At 51.5% G+C, this 12,682-nt stretch overlaps 1 protein-coding gene across 1 annotated transcript in view; it reads left to right on the top strand.

The window, feature by feature from the left end:
* The window catches only part of SYCP2 (synaptonemal complex protein 2), a 4,998,961-nt gene that overhangs the window by 1,392,156 nt on the left and 3,594,123 nt on the right, over positions 1–12,682 (top strand). The gene's annotated exons all lie outside the window — the stretch shown is intronic.

The raw sequence follows: 12,682 nt of genomic DNA, 5'->3' as shown, positions 1-12,682 counted from the left end.
CCACTGTACCACCCTAAACCCTAAAACACTACCCCCTACACTACACAAACACCACTGCACTACCCTAAACCACTACCCCCAGTACGCCCCCTACACTACACAAACACCACTGCTCTACCCTAAAACACTACCCCAGCACTACCCCTACACTACCCAAATACCACTGCACTACCCTAAACCCTAAAACACTATCCCCAGCACGAGCCCCTTCACTACACAAACACCACTGCACTAGCTTAAACCCTAAAGCACTACCCTCAGCATGACCCCATTACACTACCCAAACAACACTGCACTACTCTAAACACTAAAACACTACACCCAACAGTACCCCCTACACTGTCCAAACACCACTGCACTACCCTAAACCCTAAAACACTACCTCCAGCATGACCATCTACACTACACAAGCACCACGGCACTGCCCTAAACCCTAAAACACTACCCCCAGCAGTACCCCCTACACTACCCAAACACAACTGCAGCACCCTAAACCCTAAAACACTGCCCCCAGCATGACCCCCTACACTACCCACACACCACTGCACAACCCTAAACCGTAAAACACGACCCCTGCACTACCCAAACACCACTGCACTTCACGAAACCCTAAAACACTACCCCAGCACGACCCCCTATACTACACGAACACCACTGCGCTTCCCTAAACCCTAAATCCATCCCCAGCACTACCCCCTACACTACCCGAACACCACTGCGCTTCCCTAAACCCTAAGACACTTCCCCCAGCATGACCCATTACACTTCACAAATACCACTGCACTACCCTAAAATTCTACCCCCAGCATGACCCCCTACACTACCCGAACACCACTGCACTACCCTAAACCCTAAATCTACCCCAGCACAAGCCCCTACTTTACCCAAACACCTCTGCACTACCCTAAACCCTGAAACACTACCCGCAGCATGACCCCCTACACTACACAATCACCACTGCACTGCCCCAATCCCTAAAACACTACCCCCAGCACAACCCCCTACACTACACAAACACCACTGCACTCCACTGCCCTAAACCCGAAAACACTACCCCAGCACGACCCCCTACACTACTCAAACATCACTGCACTACCCTAAACCCTAAATCACTACCCCCTGCAAGACCCCCTACACTACACAAACACCACTGCACTACCCTAAACCCTAAAACACTACCCCAGCACGACCCCCTACATTACCCAAACACCACTGCACTACCCTACACCCTAAAACACTACCCCAGTATGAACCCATACACTACATAAACACCACTGCACTACCCTAAACCCTGAAACACTACACCCAGCACGACCCCCTACACTACACAAACACCACTGTACTACCCTAAACTCTAAAACACTACCCACAGCACGACCCCCTTCACTACCGAAACACAACTGCACTACCCTAAACTCCAAAACACTACCCCCAGCATGACCCTCTACACTACACAAACACCACTGCACTACCCTAAACCCTAAAACACGACCCCCTACACTCCACAAACAGCACTGCACTACCCTAAACCCTAAAACACTACCTCCAATTCTACACAAACACCACTGCACTACCCTAAACCCTAAAACACTACAGCCAGCACTACCCCCTACACTACACAAACACCACTGCAGTACCCTAAACTCCAAAACACTACCCCCAGCATGACCCTCTACACTACCCACACACCACTGCACTACCCTTAGCCCTAAAACACCACCCCGTACACTACACAAACACCACTGCACTACCCTAAACCCTAAAACACTACTCCCATTACTACACAAACACCACTGCACTACCCTAAACCCTAAAACACTAACACCAGCACTACCCCCTTTACTACCCAAACACCACTGCACTACCCTAAACCCTAAAACATTACCCCCAGCACGACCCCCTACACTACCCAAACACCACTGCACTACCCTAAACCCTAAAACACTACCCCCAGCATGAACCCCTACACTACCCAAACACCACTGCACTACCCTAAACCCTAAATCTACCCACACATAACCCTGTACACTACCCAAACACCACTGCACTACCCTAAACCCTAAATCTACCCCCACATAACCCTGTTACACTACACAAACACCATTGCACTACCCTAAACCCTAAAACACTACCGCCAGCACTACCCCCTACACTACACAAACACCGCTGCACTACCCTAAACCCTAAAACACTACCCCCAGCACGACCCCCTACAGTACGCAAACACCACTGCATTACCCTAAACCCTAAAACACTACCCCCAGCATGAACCCCTATTGAATTGGAATTGGGATTGTACTTATGAAGCGCAACTATCACTCTGCGAGGAGTATCTTGGCGCTGACGTCATACGGTGGTGAAAAAACAAGATATTGACTTACTGAGAGTAATTAGATCAGAGCAAGACAACAATCATCCGAAATACCATAGATCCAGGTTTTGAGATCTTTCCTGAATGAGAGTTCAGTATTACAGAGTTTGATCTGGGCTGGCAGCTTATTCCATGCTCTGGCACCCAAGAAGGCTAGGGTTCTTGCGCCTTTTAGTTTACATCTAAAGTTGATCAGTTTAAGAAGATTTGCAGAGGAAGATCTGAGTGGCCTAGTAGTGGTATATGGAGTGAAGCGTGCCGACAAAAATTTGGGACCAACCTTCATCTTTGCCCTAAATGTAACAAGAAGAATCTTAAAAAGAATTCTTTTGGGGACCGGAATCCAATGGAGTTTATTCAAGGCAGCGGAAGCTGAGGACTTTCTGGGGAGTTTAACTACCAGGCGGGCTGCAGCATGTTGTACCACCTGAAACTTCTTTAAGACTGATCTATTAACTCCAGCCAGTAGCCCATTACAATAGTCCATACGAGAGAGTATCAGGGCCACTGCTACGGACTTTCTAGCAGACAGAGGGAGAAACCTAAAGAATTTTTTTAGGGTTTTGATTAAACCAAAACACATTCCTGCGACCGCTTTGGTATGGGGAAGAAAAGAGAGGGAGTTATCAAATTGGACTCCTAGGTTCCTGGCTACCTTCACAACCTCAGGAGGTGGAGTTGCTCCATCGGGCCACCATTTAGACGGGTGGAAAGAAGTGTCCATCCCTATGGGAAGAATCTCTGTTTTGTCCGTATTACACTTCAAATGATTAGTCGACATCCATTGAAGGACCGCAGTCAAACAAACTTTAAAATTCATTTCAGCTTGCGTAGAGTCGTTCTCCAAAGAGATAATCATTTGAGTGTCATCTGCCTATGACAGAACCTCAATGCCGAAGGAACTAATCAGGGTAATGAGGGGAGCCATATAGACATTGAAAAGTAGTGGACTTAGGGAAGATCCCTGAGCGACTCCTGCTGTAATATGTCGTTCGGAAGAGAGGAAGGGACCCAGGGTAACAGCCTTTCTCTTCCAGGGGATCCTCATCAATAGTCATAAGCATTAGAATATTCCCGCCCATGTGCGGGATCCCAGAAACAGTATATTATATGTGCCCCACATATATATATCCATACATATATACCTATATGTATACACAAGCAATTGCAGCCCATAAACCCTAGAGCTGAACCATGCTGTAAGTAATTTCCACTACACATAAGAAAATAGCATTATAAACATGAGAAACAACATTATAACTTGTTTGGAAACTGTTTTAATGTTTAGAAAACAGCAGAAATTCTTAGAAAACACTGAAGCATAGGAAGCTCCCAGGCTGCATTGCAAATACCCAGTCTAAAAAGACTGAAAAGCTAACTCATAGCTGCATAGCAAAAAACTGACACCGTGCCTTTAAGGCACACCTGACCCCCACCTTCCCATCATGCCTCAGGGGTGGCAGTTAGGTCAGTTGTTCTTTCCGGCTCCTTCTGGAAGGATCCTGGCAACAGAGCTCCACTTTTTTCTGAGTTTGTCAGAAAATATTGTCTATTTTTCAACAGTTTTTTCCCTTACTTCAACGTTTTACATCTAAGTCAGTAAGAGGCTGTCTTTTTTAGGCAGTTTTGGGCATTTTTTCCAACTTAAAATGCCTTCTCTTTTCGATCCTTGCCCTGCTTGTGGCAAGAAGAAGGCCAGGACTGACTCTCATAGGGTCTGTATCCTGTGTCTACTGGAGGATCATGATTCCAAGACATGTACTCACTGCCAGAGCCTGTCCAAAAGAACTTTGAAGGACAGAGAGCGAATTCGCATTTATGGCCTGGCACAACCATCCAGAGGCCGATCTCCGGTGAGGAAGGGCTCCAAGAGGCCTAGAGATTCATCTAGGAGCAAGTCCTCTCGTCCTTCCGCCTCAGCGTCGGGCTCGGCGCTGAGAAAAGATGTTCCTGTAGGTCGTGTTTCCAAGAAGAGACTTTCGACAGCGGGCTCGCCGTCGAGAGCAGGTACGTCGTCGACGTCGAAGTCCAGACCGCCATCGTCAACTCGGCGACGATCGGCGTCGAGATCTAGAGCCTCTCCGCCGCCGTCAACCCGGCGACGTTCGGCGTCGAGAGACACCACCCCTCCGCCGTCGTCAACCCGGCGACGATCGGCGTCGAGGAGCAGGGAGCCTCCGCCGTCGTCAACCAGGCGACGATCGGCGTCGAGGAGCAGAGAACCTCCGCCGTCGCCAACCCAGCGGCGATCGGCGTCGAGGAGCATGGACCCTCCGCCGTCGTCAACCAGGCGACGACCGGCGTCGAGGAGTGTCACCCCTCCGTCGTCGAGGGCACGATCCCCTCCGTCGTCGAGGCTCCATCAGCGTTCGACGTCGAGACAGCAGGATCCTCTGCCGTCGTCATCCAAGCGGCGTTCGGCGTCGAGGTTGGCATCCGCGTCGACGTCGAGAGTGGCAGCATCTCCGGCGGCGTTCGGCGTCGAGGGAGAGAGGGCCTCCGTCGTCGGCTTCACATCGCCATTCGACGTCGAGGCGGCATTCTTCGCCCACTGAACATGGCTGCTGGTCCGCATCGAGACGTCGTTCGACGTCGAGAGAAGAGTCCCGGCGAGAAAGGAGACGACGCCACGGATCGACGTCAAGACCACGCTCGACGTCGAGACAGGCCTCGGACAGGTTGGTGGTCCTGGTGACAGAGTCGGCGTCGCGCCATTCCTCCTCCCACTCAGGGGCATCTCCACGACCGGCAATTCCACGAGAACCTGCAGGCCAACCCCGTAGGTCCTCTCCTCAGACTCAAGGGACAATTAATTTGTCGCCCAGATGGCTGCTGCCAGCACGTCATTGGCAGGACTCAGGGGCTACAAGGAGGCTGCGGGAATACGTCAGTCCAGTGCATGACTCTCCGTTGCAACGGATGGTGGCGGCTGTGGACAGAGCTAGTCCCCCCAGGCCAACACGTCAGAAGTCTCCAGACGACAGGCGACGCAGATCGCGCTCCCCCAGACGGGAGGGGCGTTCATCTGGATCATGGGCTCGTGATCATCGCCGGAAGCGGAGGACTCCATCATCGTCCTCTTCCTCGTCCACCAGGTCCTCCATCAGGGACTATTCACCCACGCTATTGGGCAGCCCAGTGTCCAGGGTCTCGCCCATTGACGACATCAACACCTACCAGGAGGTGTTGCAGCGGGGAGCGCAGAAGCTGGGGATTGAGATGTCTGTCCCCCAAGTCACCACGTCGGTGATTTTTGAAACACTTCACCAGAAGTCTGCCTCTCGTCCACTGCTGCCTTTGGTCCCAGGAATCATGGAACCAGTCATGGACACCTTTCTCACCCCGGCGACCGTCAAAGCGGTTCCGGCTCGTATCCTCAAAAAATACAAGCCAGCTACCTCTGACCCCGTCTTTGTGAAGATGGACCCGCCTGCGGACTCCGTCATAGTGGCAGCTGCAAGAAAGGGTCAGACGGCGTCGGCCTCCTCTTCCGTTCCTCCAGATAGGGAGAGCAGAACCCAGGACTCCTGGGGACGCAGGGCCTGCTCTTCCGCGGCGGCGTCCCTCAAAATCTCCAGCGCGGCGGCGCTTCTGGGCAGATACGATAGGGCTCTCTGGGACTCGATGGAGCGATTCAAGTCCAAGCTCCCCAAGGAGGACCAAAAGGACTTTGAGGAGATTGTTACTGAAGGGGCTCTGGTGGCTAATCAGTCGATTAGCACAGCGGCGGATGGTGCGCTACTCTCAGCCCACTCTTACACACACGGCGTGTGCGCCAGGAGGTCGTCCTGGTTGCGGCTGACAGGGCTCAAGCCAGACGCACAGCAACGGATTTTAAACCTCCCGTTCTCTGGCAACTCCCTCTTCGGCACTCACACGGATGAGGAGATGGGGCGCATGAAAACTGAGCTAGACACCCTCAAAGCTGTGGGCTTGGAGAAGAAAAAGGAATTCAAGCGCCGTTTTCGACCCACCCAACGCAAGGGGCCTCAACAGAGGGTTCAAACCCCTCAGTGGTCTCAGAGCAAACCCCAAGGAAAATCGCAGTTTCGAGGCGGAAAGTCCGGCAGGGGCAGAGGTGGACACCAGTGTGAGAAGTTGGCCTGATGTATGATGTCACTAGTTATAGTGTACACCTTATATCAGTCCAAATACCCTTATGGTGATTGGTTGTAAAGTCAACCTTATAGACCAGCTATCCTAGTGGTAGCATGGACAAGAGCAGTCTTAGGCTAAACTCTGAATGGCATGTGAAGCCAGCTGTGATACCATATATAATCCCTTGAATACCAAATGAAAGGACACCACAACAGATATATATATAAAATAAAGTGTATTTATTCTAAGCAAACCCTCAGCACTCTTTATGAGATTAGAGGTAAGTACAACACAGTCTTATTAATGCATACAGTAAGTCACACAGGTAAGTAATACAGTTAGGCCCTAGGGGCCACGCAAACCATATACTAAGTAAGTGGTATAAGAACCACTGTCACGGAAATAGAATAGGCCTAGGCCTAGGGAATCGCTGGGGCTACACTACACTAGCGTTAGTTAGGAAGTGGGAGGCCCACGGGATTCGTGTGCAGAGTGGAAACACTCACGCGTAATGCGTAAAAGTCAATAGCAATGTTACAGTTTAGAAATAGATAGATTTAGGACACTTCCGGAGTAGCTAGGAAGTTGAGACTTGAAAACTAGACACTAGGATAGTCACTATCCTGATGAGCACCAGAGTACCCAAGTTACCTAGCCCACAGGCCGCGGGTGCATAGGGGTGAAGATGCGTCGTTTTCGTCGTCGACTCCTATGGATGCCTGAAGAAAGATGCTGACAGGCAGTCAGTGAAGAGTGTCTGGTGGATCCCAAGGCTGGGATCAAGAAGAGAAGAAACCTGCAAGCAGAAGGGACAGAGTCAAGGTCACTAGCCAGTGACCACGTGGAACCAGGAAGGAACCAGGCGATGTCGTGAAGAGTTGCAGGTGAAGGTGAAGCTTGTCGCTGCAGCCAGGAGGACCAGGAAGCGTCGAGGACGACCAGGACCAGGAGGCGAGCTGTCCCACGAAGGCTCTTGCTGTCGGCGGCGTCGAAGTTGGACTAGGACTCACCAAGCCTTGGCAAGCGGAACCCACGAAGAACGAAGGACTTGCTTCTGGTGCAGACCAGGAAGGTCTGGGGTGCTTCTTCTTTGCAGAAAAGCGGGAGCCAGTCTGGAGGAGCCAAACCAGCGCAGAAGATTTCAGGGTGCGTCGTCACAGAGGCCACTAGCCAGCGGGCAAGCAACCGGACAGACGCGGCAAGCAGGAAAATGCTGAAGGGCCCCACGTAGGACTCGTGGAGTGTGGGGGGCTGCTCTTCGGTGCAGATGGTGCTTGGGGTTGGGGCTTCTCAATCCCCGGTGCACAACTTCGAGGGTACCTCAGAAGCTGCGCTGTAAGTTACTAGCCACTTTTTCCAGGTAGCCGGTCCCACGTCGCTCGTCGCCTCCACGGATCTCAGCTCTGCTGCAGATGTGGATGAGGGTCGGAGAAGTCTGGAAGTCAAGGCTCTGGTCGGGCTTGCAGTCGGTTCCTCGTAGAACGGTCGCAAAGCAAAGGGTAGCCTCTTGATGGTGCCTGTTTGCACAGGGTAGCCACTCCTTGGCTACAAGGGAGATTCTTCAGTCTTCTTCTTTCGTCGAATGTCGAAGGTCCAGAGTTTCTGTTCAGTTTTGCAGGTTCAGGATAATCTAAAGTCTTGAGGCCCAACTCCCACTCTTATACTAATCTGGGGGGCTGGGATTCCTGCTAGGTCACGCCTTATGGGTGGGACCTGGGAGGGGGTGGTTACACCCACTTCCCTTTGTCCAGTTTCGCGCCAGAGCTGGGGCTGGAGTGCTCCAGCGCCGGTTTGAACTGGACTATGCAAGGAACACCTTGTGTGCCCCAGGCATGTCTCATTCCTTTCAGCCCACCCTGCCCCAATACACTAAAGGCTGTCTGGGGAGGTGCTAGCACCTCCCCAAGCAGGAAACCTATTGTCCAGGCCTCCCTGGCTGGGATCACTCCCAGCAGCAGGAGGTCAGACTTGTGTCGTGGCAGCAGCATCCATTTTGTGATGCTGAGGCTTTGGTCAGAGGCTAACAGTGGAAGTATGATTTTAACATGTCTTTCCCTCTAGAAGGGGGGGATAATATTCTCATGTCCAGAAATGGCATGGGGGTATTATTCCCTAGTGTTAGACACCTTACACGACATGTTTTGATAAAGCCAAACCATAGTTACCATAACCGTCTAAGATTATAAGGCACTTTAAGAGTATATGGTAGGCTATATCATAGAACAGCTATAAGGACATGGTTCCGAAAGCTGCAGACAGGCTCAGCTCATGCTAGAGCACCATCTCACATGTTACCAAGCACTCTGCCTCCAGGATTGTCAAGGCCTGCCATAGGAGTGACTGATAGGTACACATGTGTCTATATGTAAGTTAGGTATAGGAAGACTACACCTAAGCAAGGGGTGATTACACGACCTTGCCCCAGCTGAGTGATCAGCCAGTTGTGTCAAAATGGAAGGCTAGGCCAGGGGTGGCATAATACATGCTGCAGCCCCTGGTAGGCCTAGGGTACACCTATGCCCTGGGTACCTAGGGTACACTGTACAGGGGCCAATAAGGTGATCCTATCCAAATGGGTTATGCACCTAAAGTACATAGTATTAATTTAGAGAGAGAACAGCAGGGCTGTGGGTCTGATTAGCAGGCCCACAGCCACATCTAAGTCGAAAACCAGTAAAGCAAAAGCAAAAAGTGGGGGTGAACATAGAAAGCAGACCCTACTCTCCTACAACCAGCAACAGTCCTCCACTACCACAAGAGGAGGAAAGTCATGAGCTGTGGCTTCCTCTACGGCCGTTGCCCACTCCAGTGGGAGGAAGTGCGTCACAACATCTAGCAGAGTGGGACAGCATCACAAAAGATCGCTGGGTGCTGAATATACTGCGTCATGGATATGCGCTACGTTTTCGAGCGCGTCCCAGAGACATCCCGCCAAAGAGGTCCCGTCCTCACCACTTAAAACTACTCCAACAGGAGGTGAGGGCCCTTCTGCAAAAACAGGCCATAGAAAAAGTTCCTCCTTCGCAGGTCGGAAAAGGAGTGTACTCCCGGTACTTCCTTGTGCCCAAAAAAGATCAAGAGCACAAGTTTCGGCCAATTCTGGACCTTCGTCTCTTAAACAAAGTCATCGTCAAGGAGAAGTTCCGTATGTTGGCGCTTCACCAAATATGTCCACATCTGCAAGTCGGGGATTGGATGTGTTCGGTGGACCTCCAAGATGCGTACTTTCACATTGCAATAGCGAAACATCACCGCAGGTACCTGCGGTTTGTGGTTGGAAGCAAGCATTACCAGTACAAAGTCCTTCCATTCGGACTCAAGTCGGCTCCGCGAGTCTTCACCAAATGTATGGCAGTGGTGGCGGCCTGCCTACACAAGCAGGGTCTCTTCGTCTACCCGTACCTAGACGACTGGTTGCTGAAGGCTCCATCCCAGCAGCAGGTGAAGAAAGACTTCCAAATCTGTCTGAGACAGTTGCACGCTCTCGGCCTTCACGTCAACATGGCAAAGTCCGTGCAGCAGCCCACTCAGTCCATCCACTACCTTGGCTCCGTTCTGGACACAAGCGTGGGAAGAGCGTATCCTTCGGGGGAGAGACTGTCTTCAATGAAGAGGAAATGCAGGCTTATGCAGCAGATGCAGAGGCCGTCAGCCCGGCAGGTAGCATCTCTGCTGGGATCCATGGCGTCCTGCATTTTTCTCATTCCCAACGTCAGACTGCGAATGAGACCTTTGCAGCAAGCCCTGGAAGACCAATGGGATCAGTCCACAGGCCGTTGGGGAGATCGAATCTCTCTCTCCCAGGTGGCGAAATCTTCCCTAGCATGGTGGACTCGTCAGGACAATCTGTTGGTGGGAGTCCCGTTTCACCAGCCACTTCCGGTGCAATCGGTGGTGACAGATGCATCGCTGCAAGGTTGGGGGGCCCACATGGGGTGCCTCCAAATACAAGGTCGGTGGTCTGCAAAAGAACAGGGCTACCACATAAATATGCTAGAGCTTCGGGCAGTCCACCTTGCTCTAAAGGCGTTCATCCCAGCAATCAAGACCGACTCAGTCCTGGTGCAGACCGACAACACCACGACCATGTTTTACCTGAACAAACAGGGCGGGACTCGGTCACGCCCCCTCTCCCTGGAGGCGCAAGCGATCTGGCACTGGCTGCTCGCCCGGAACCTCTCGGTAGTGGCAGTGCACCTTCCAGGGGAGTTGAATATCAAGGCAGACGCACTCAGCAGGCACTTCGAAGATCAGCCCGACTGGGTGCTGCACGACGACGTGGTGGCAGACCTGTTCCGTTGTTGGGGTCGTCCAGACATCGATCTGTTTGCAGACGACGAAAATTCAAAATGCCATGCCACGCCACGTCCAGGGACCAGGGGGAATGCTCTTTTGATGGATTGGTCCGGGACATTTGCCTACGCCTTTCTGCCCCTGCCTCTGATTCCGAAGGTGGTATCCAAGCTGCTCAGATCCGACATGAAGATGATCCTCATAGCTCCGGACTGGCCGCGCCAGTGGTGGTACCCGGACCTTCTTCATCTCTCAGTTCGACCTCACAGGGGACTGCCTTGCAGGCCGGACCTGCTGTCCAAGATGGGCGGGAGGATTCTGCATCCCAACCTTTCCTCACTGAACTTAACAGCATGGCTCCTGAGGTCCTGCAATACGGACATTTAGGTCTACCACCTGACTGCATGCATATTCTCAAGGAAGCGACGCGAACCTCCACGAGAGCGTCTTATGCGTTTAAGTGGAAGAGGTTCTTCATTTGGTGTAGGGAGAATCACCTTGATCCTACAAAGGGGCAGGAGGACGTCATCCTTCCGTACCTCCTTCACTTAGCTAGATCAGGCTTGAAGTATGCATCCATCAGGGTCCATTTGTCTGCCATTACAGCTTACAGGAGGTGTCCCAGTCCACCTTCCTTTTTCCAGATGCAGGTGGTCAAGGACTTCTTGCAGGGGTTGAAAAAAGTTTACCCCCCTGTTCGAAACCCTTCTCCTCCGTGGGAGTTGAACTTAGTGTTATCCAAGTTGATGGGCCCTCCTTTTGAGCCGATCCACAAAGCTTCTTTACAGCATCTGTCGTGGAAGGCCGCTTTTCTGGTAGCCATTACATCGGCACGCAGAGTAAGCGAAATCCAGGCTCTGTGTACTAAAGAGTCGTACACAGTTTTTCACCAGCACAAAGTGGTCTTAAGGGCACATCCATCTTTTCTCCCTAAGGTAGTGTCTGATTTTCATATTAATCAGTCCATTTCTCTGCCATCCTTCTTCACGAATCCAGCGACCCCGGCTGAGCGGTCGCTCCACTCCTTAGACCTCAAGAGGGTACTTAAATTCTACCTGGCAAGTACCAGAGGCATTAGGAAGACGGATCAGCTGTTTGTCAACTATGGCGCCATGAGAACAGGCTTCCCAGCAGCTAAACGATCCATTTCCAGATGGATTGTTTCCTGCATTACCCTAGCCTACCAGCTGGCGAAAAGGCCCTTACCTTTGGCCCCTAAGGCTCATTCTACTAGGGGGAAAGCGGCCACAGTAGCTTTCTTGCATGACGTTCCAATGGCAGAGATCTGCAAGGCGGCCACTTGGAAATCGGTTCACACCTTTACCAGGCACTACTGCCTTGAATCCGATTCCAGGGCGGATGCCCAAGTAGGCCAAGCTTCCTTGAGGAACCTGTTTGGGTAGCTGGGTCTATCTAAGCATACTGTTCCTTCTCTGTTTTTTCTTTCCTTTGCCCGCAGGGGGATGAGGTGAGGCTCGCTATTCTATTCTAATGCTTATGACTATTGATGAGGATCCCCTGGAAGAGAAGGATTAGTTACTTACCTGTAATCCTAGTTCTCTTCCAGGGGTATCCTCATCAAAGTCATAAGCAACCCTCCCGCCTCCCCGGGCAAAGGTGTGATAGGTTTCAGAGGTTATTATTTCTTTGTGCCATGACTTTTCAGTCTCCGCAAAGAACAACTGACCTAACTGCCACCCCTGAGGCATGATGGGAAGGTGGGGGTCAGGTGTGCCTTAAAGGCACGGTGTCAGTTTTTTGCTATGCAGCTATGGGTTAGCTTTTCAGTCTTTTTAGACTGGGTATTTGCAATGCAGCCTGGGAGCTTCCTATGCTTCAGTGTTTTCTAAGAATTTCTGCTGTTTTCTAAGCATTAAAACAGTTTCCAAACAAGTTATAATGTTGTTTCTCATGTTTATA

The sequence above is a fragment of the Triturus cristatus genome, chromosome 7 (genome assembly GCF_964204655.1).
Source record: "Triturus cristatus chromosome 7, aTriCri1.1, whole genome shotgun sequence".
NCBI classification, from domain to species: domain Eukaryota; kingdom Metazoa; phylum Chordata; class Amphibia; order Caudata; family Salamandridae; genus Triturus; species Triturus cristatus.
Note: the sequence above shows the minus strand (reverse complement) of the source record. Positions and strands in the feature narration are given on the sequence as shown.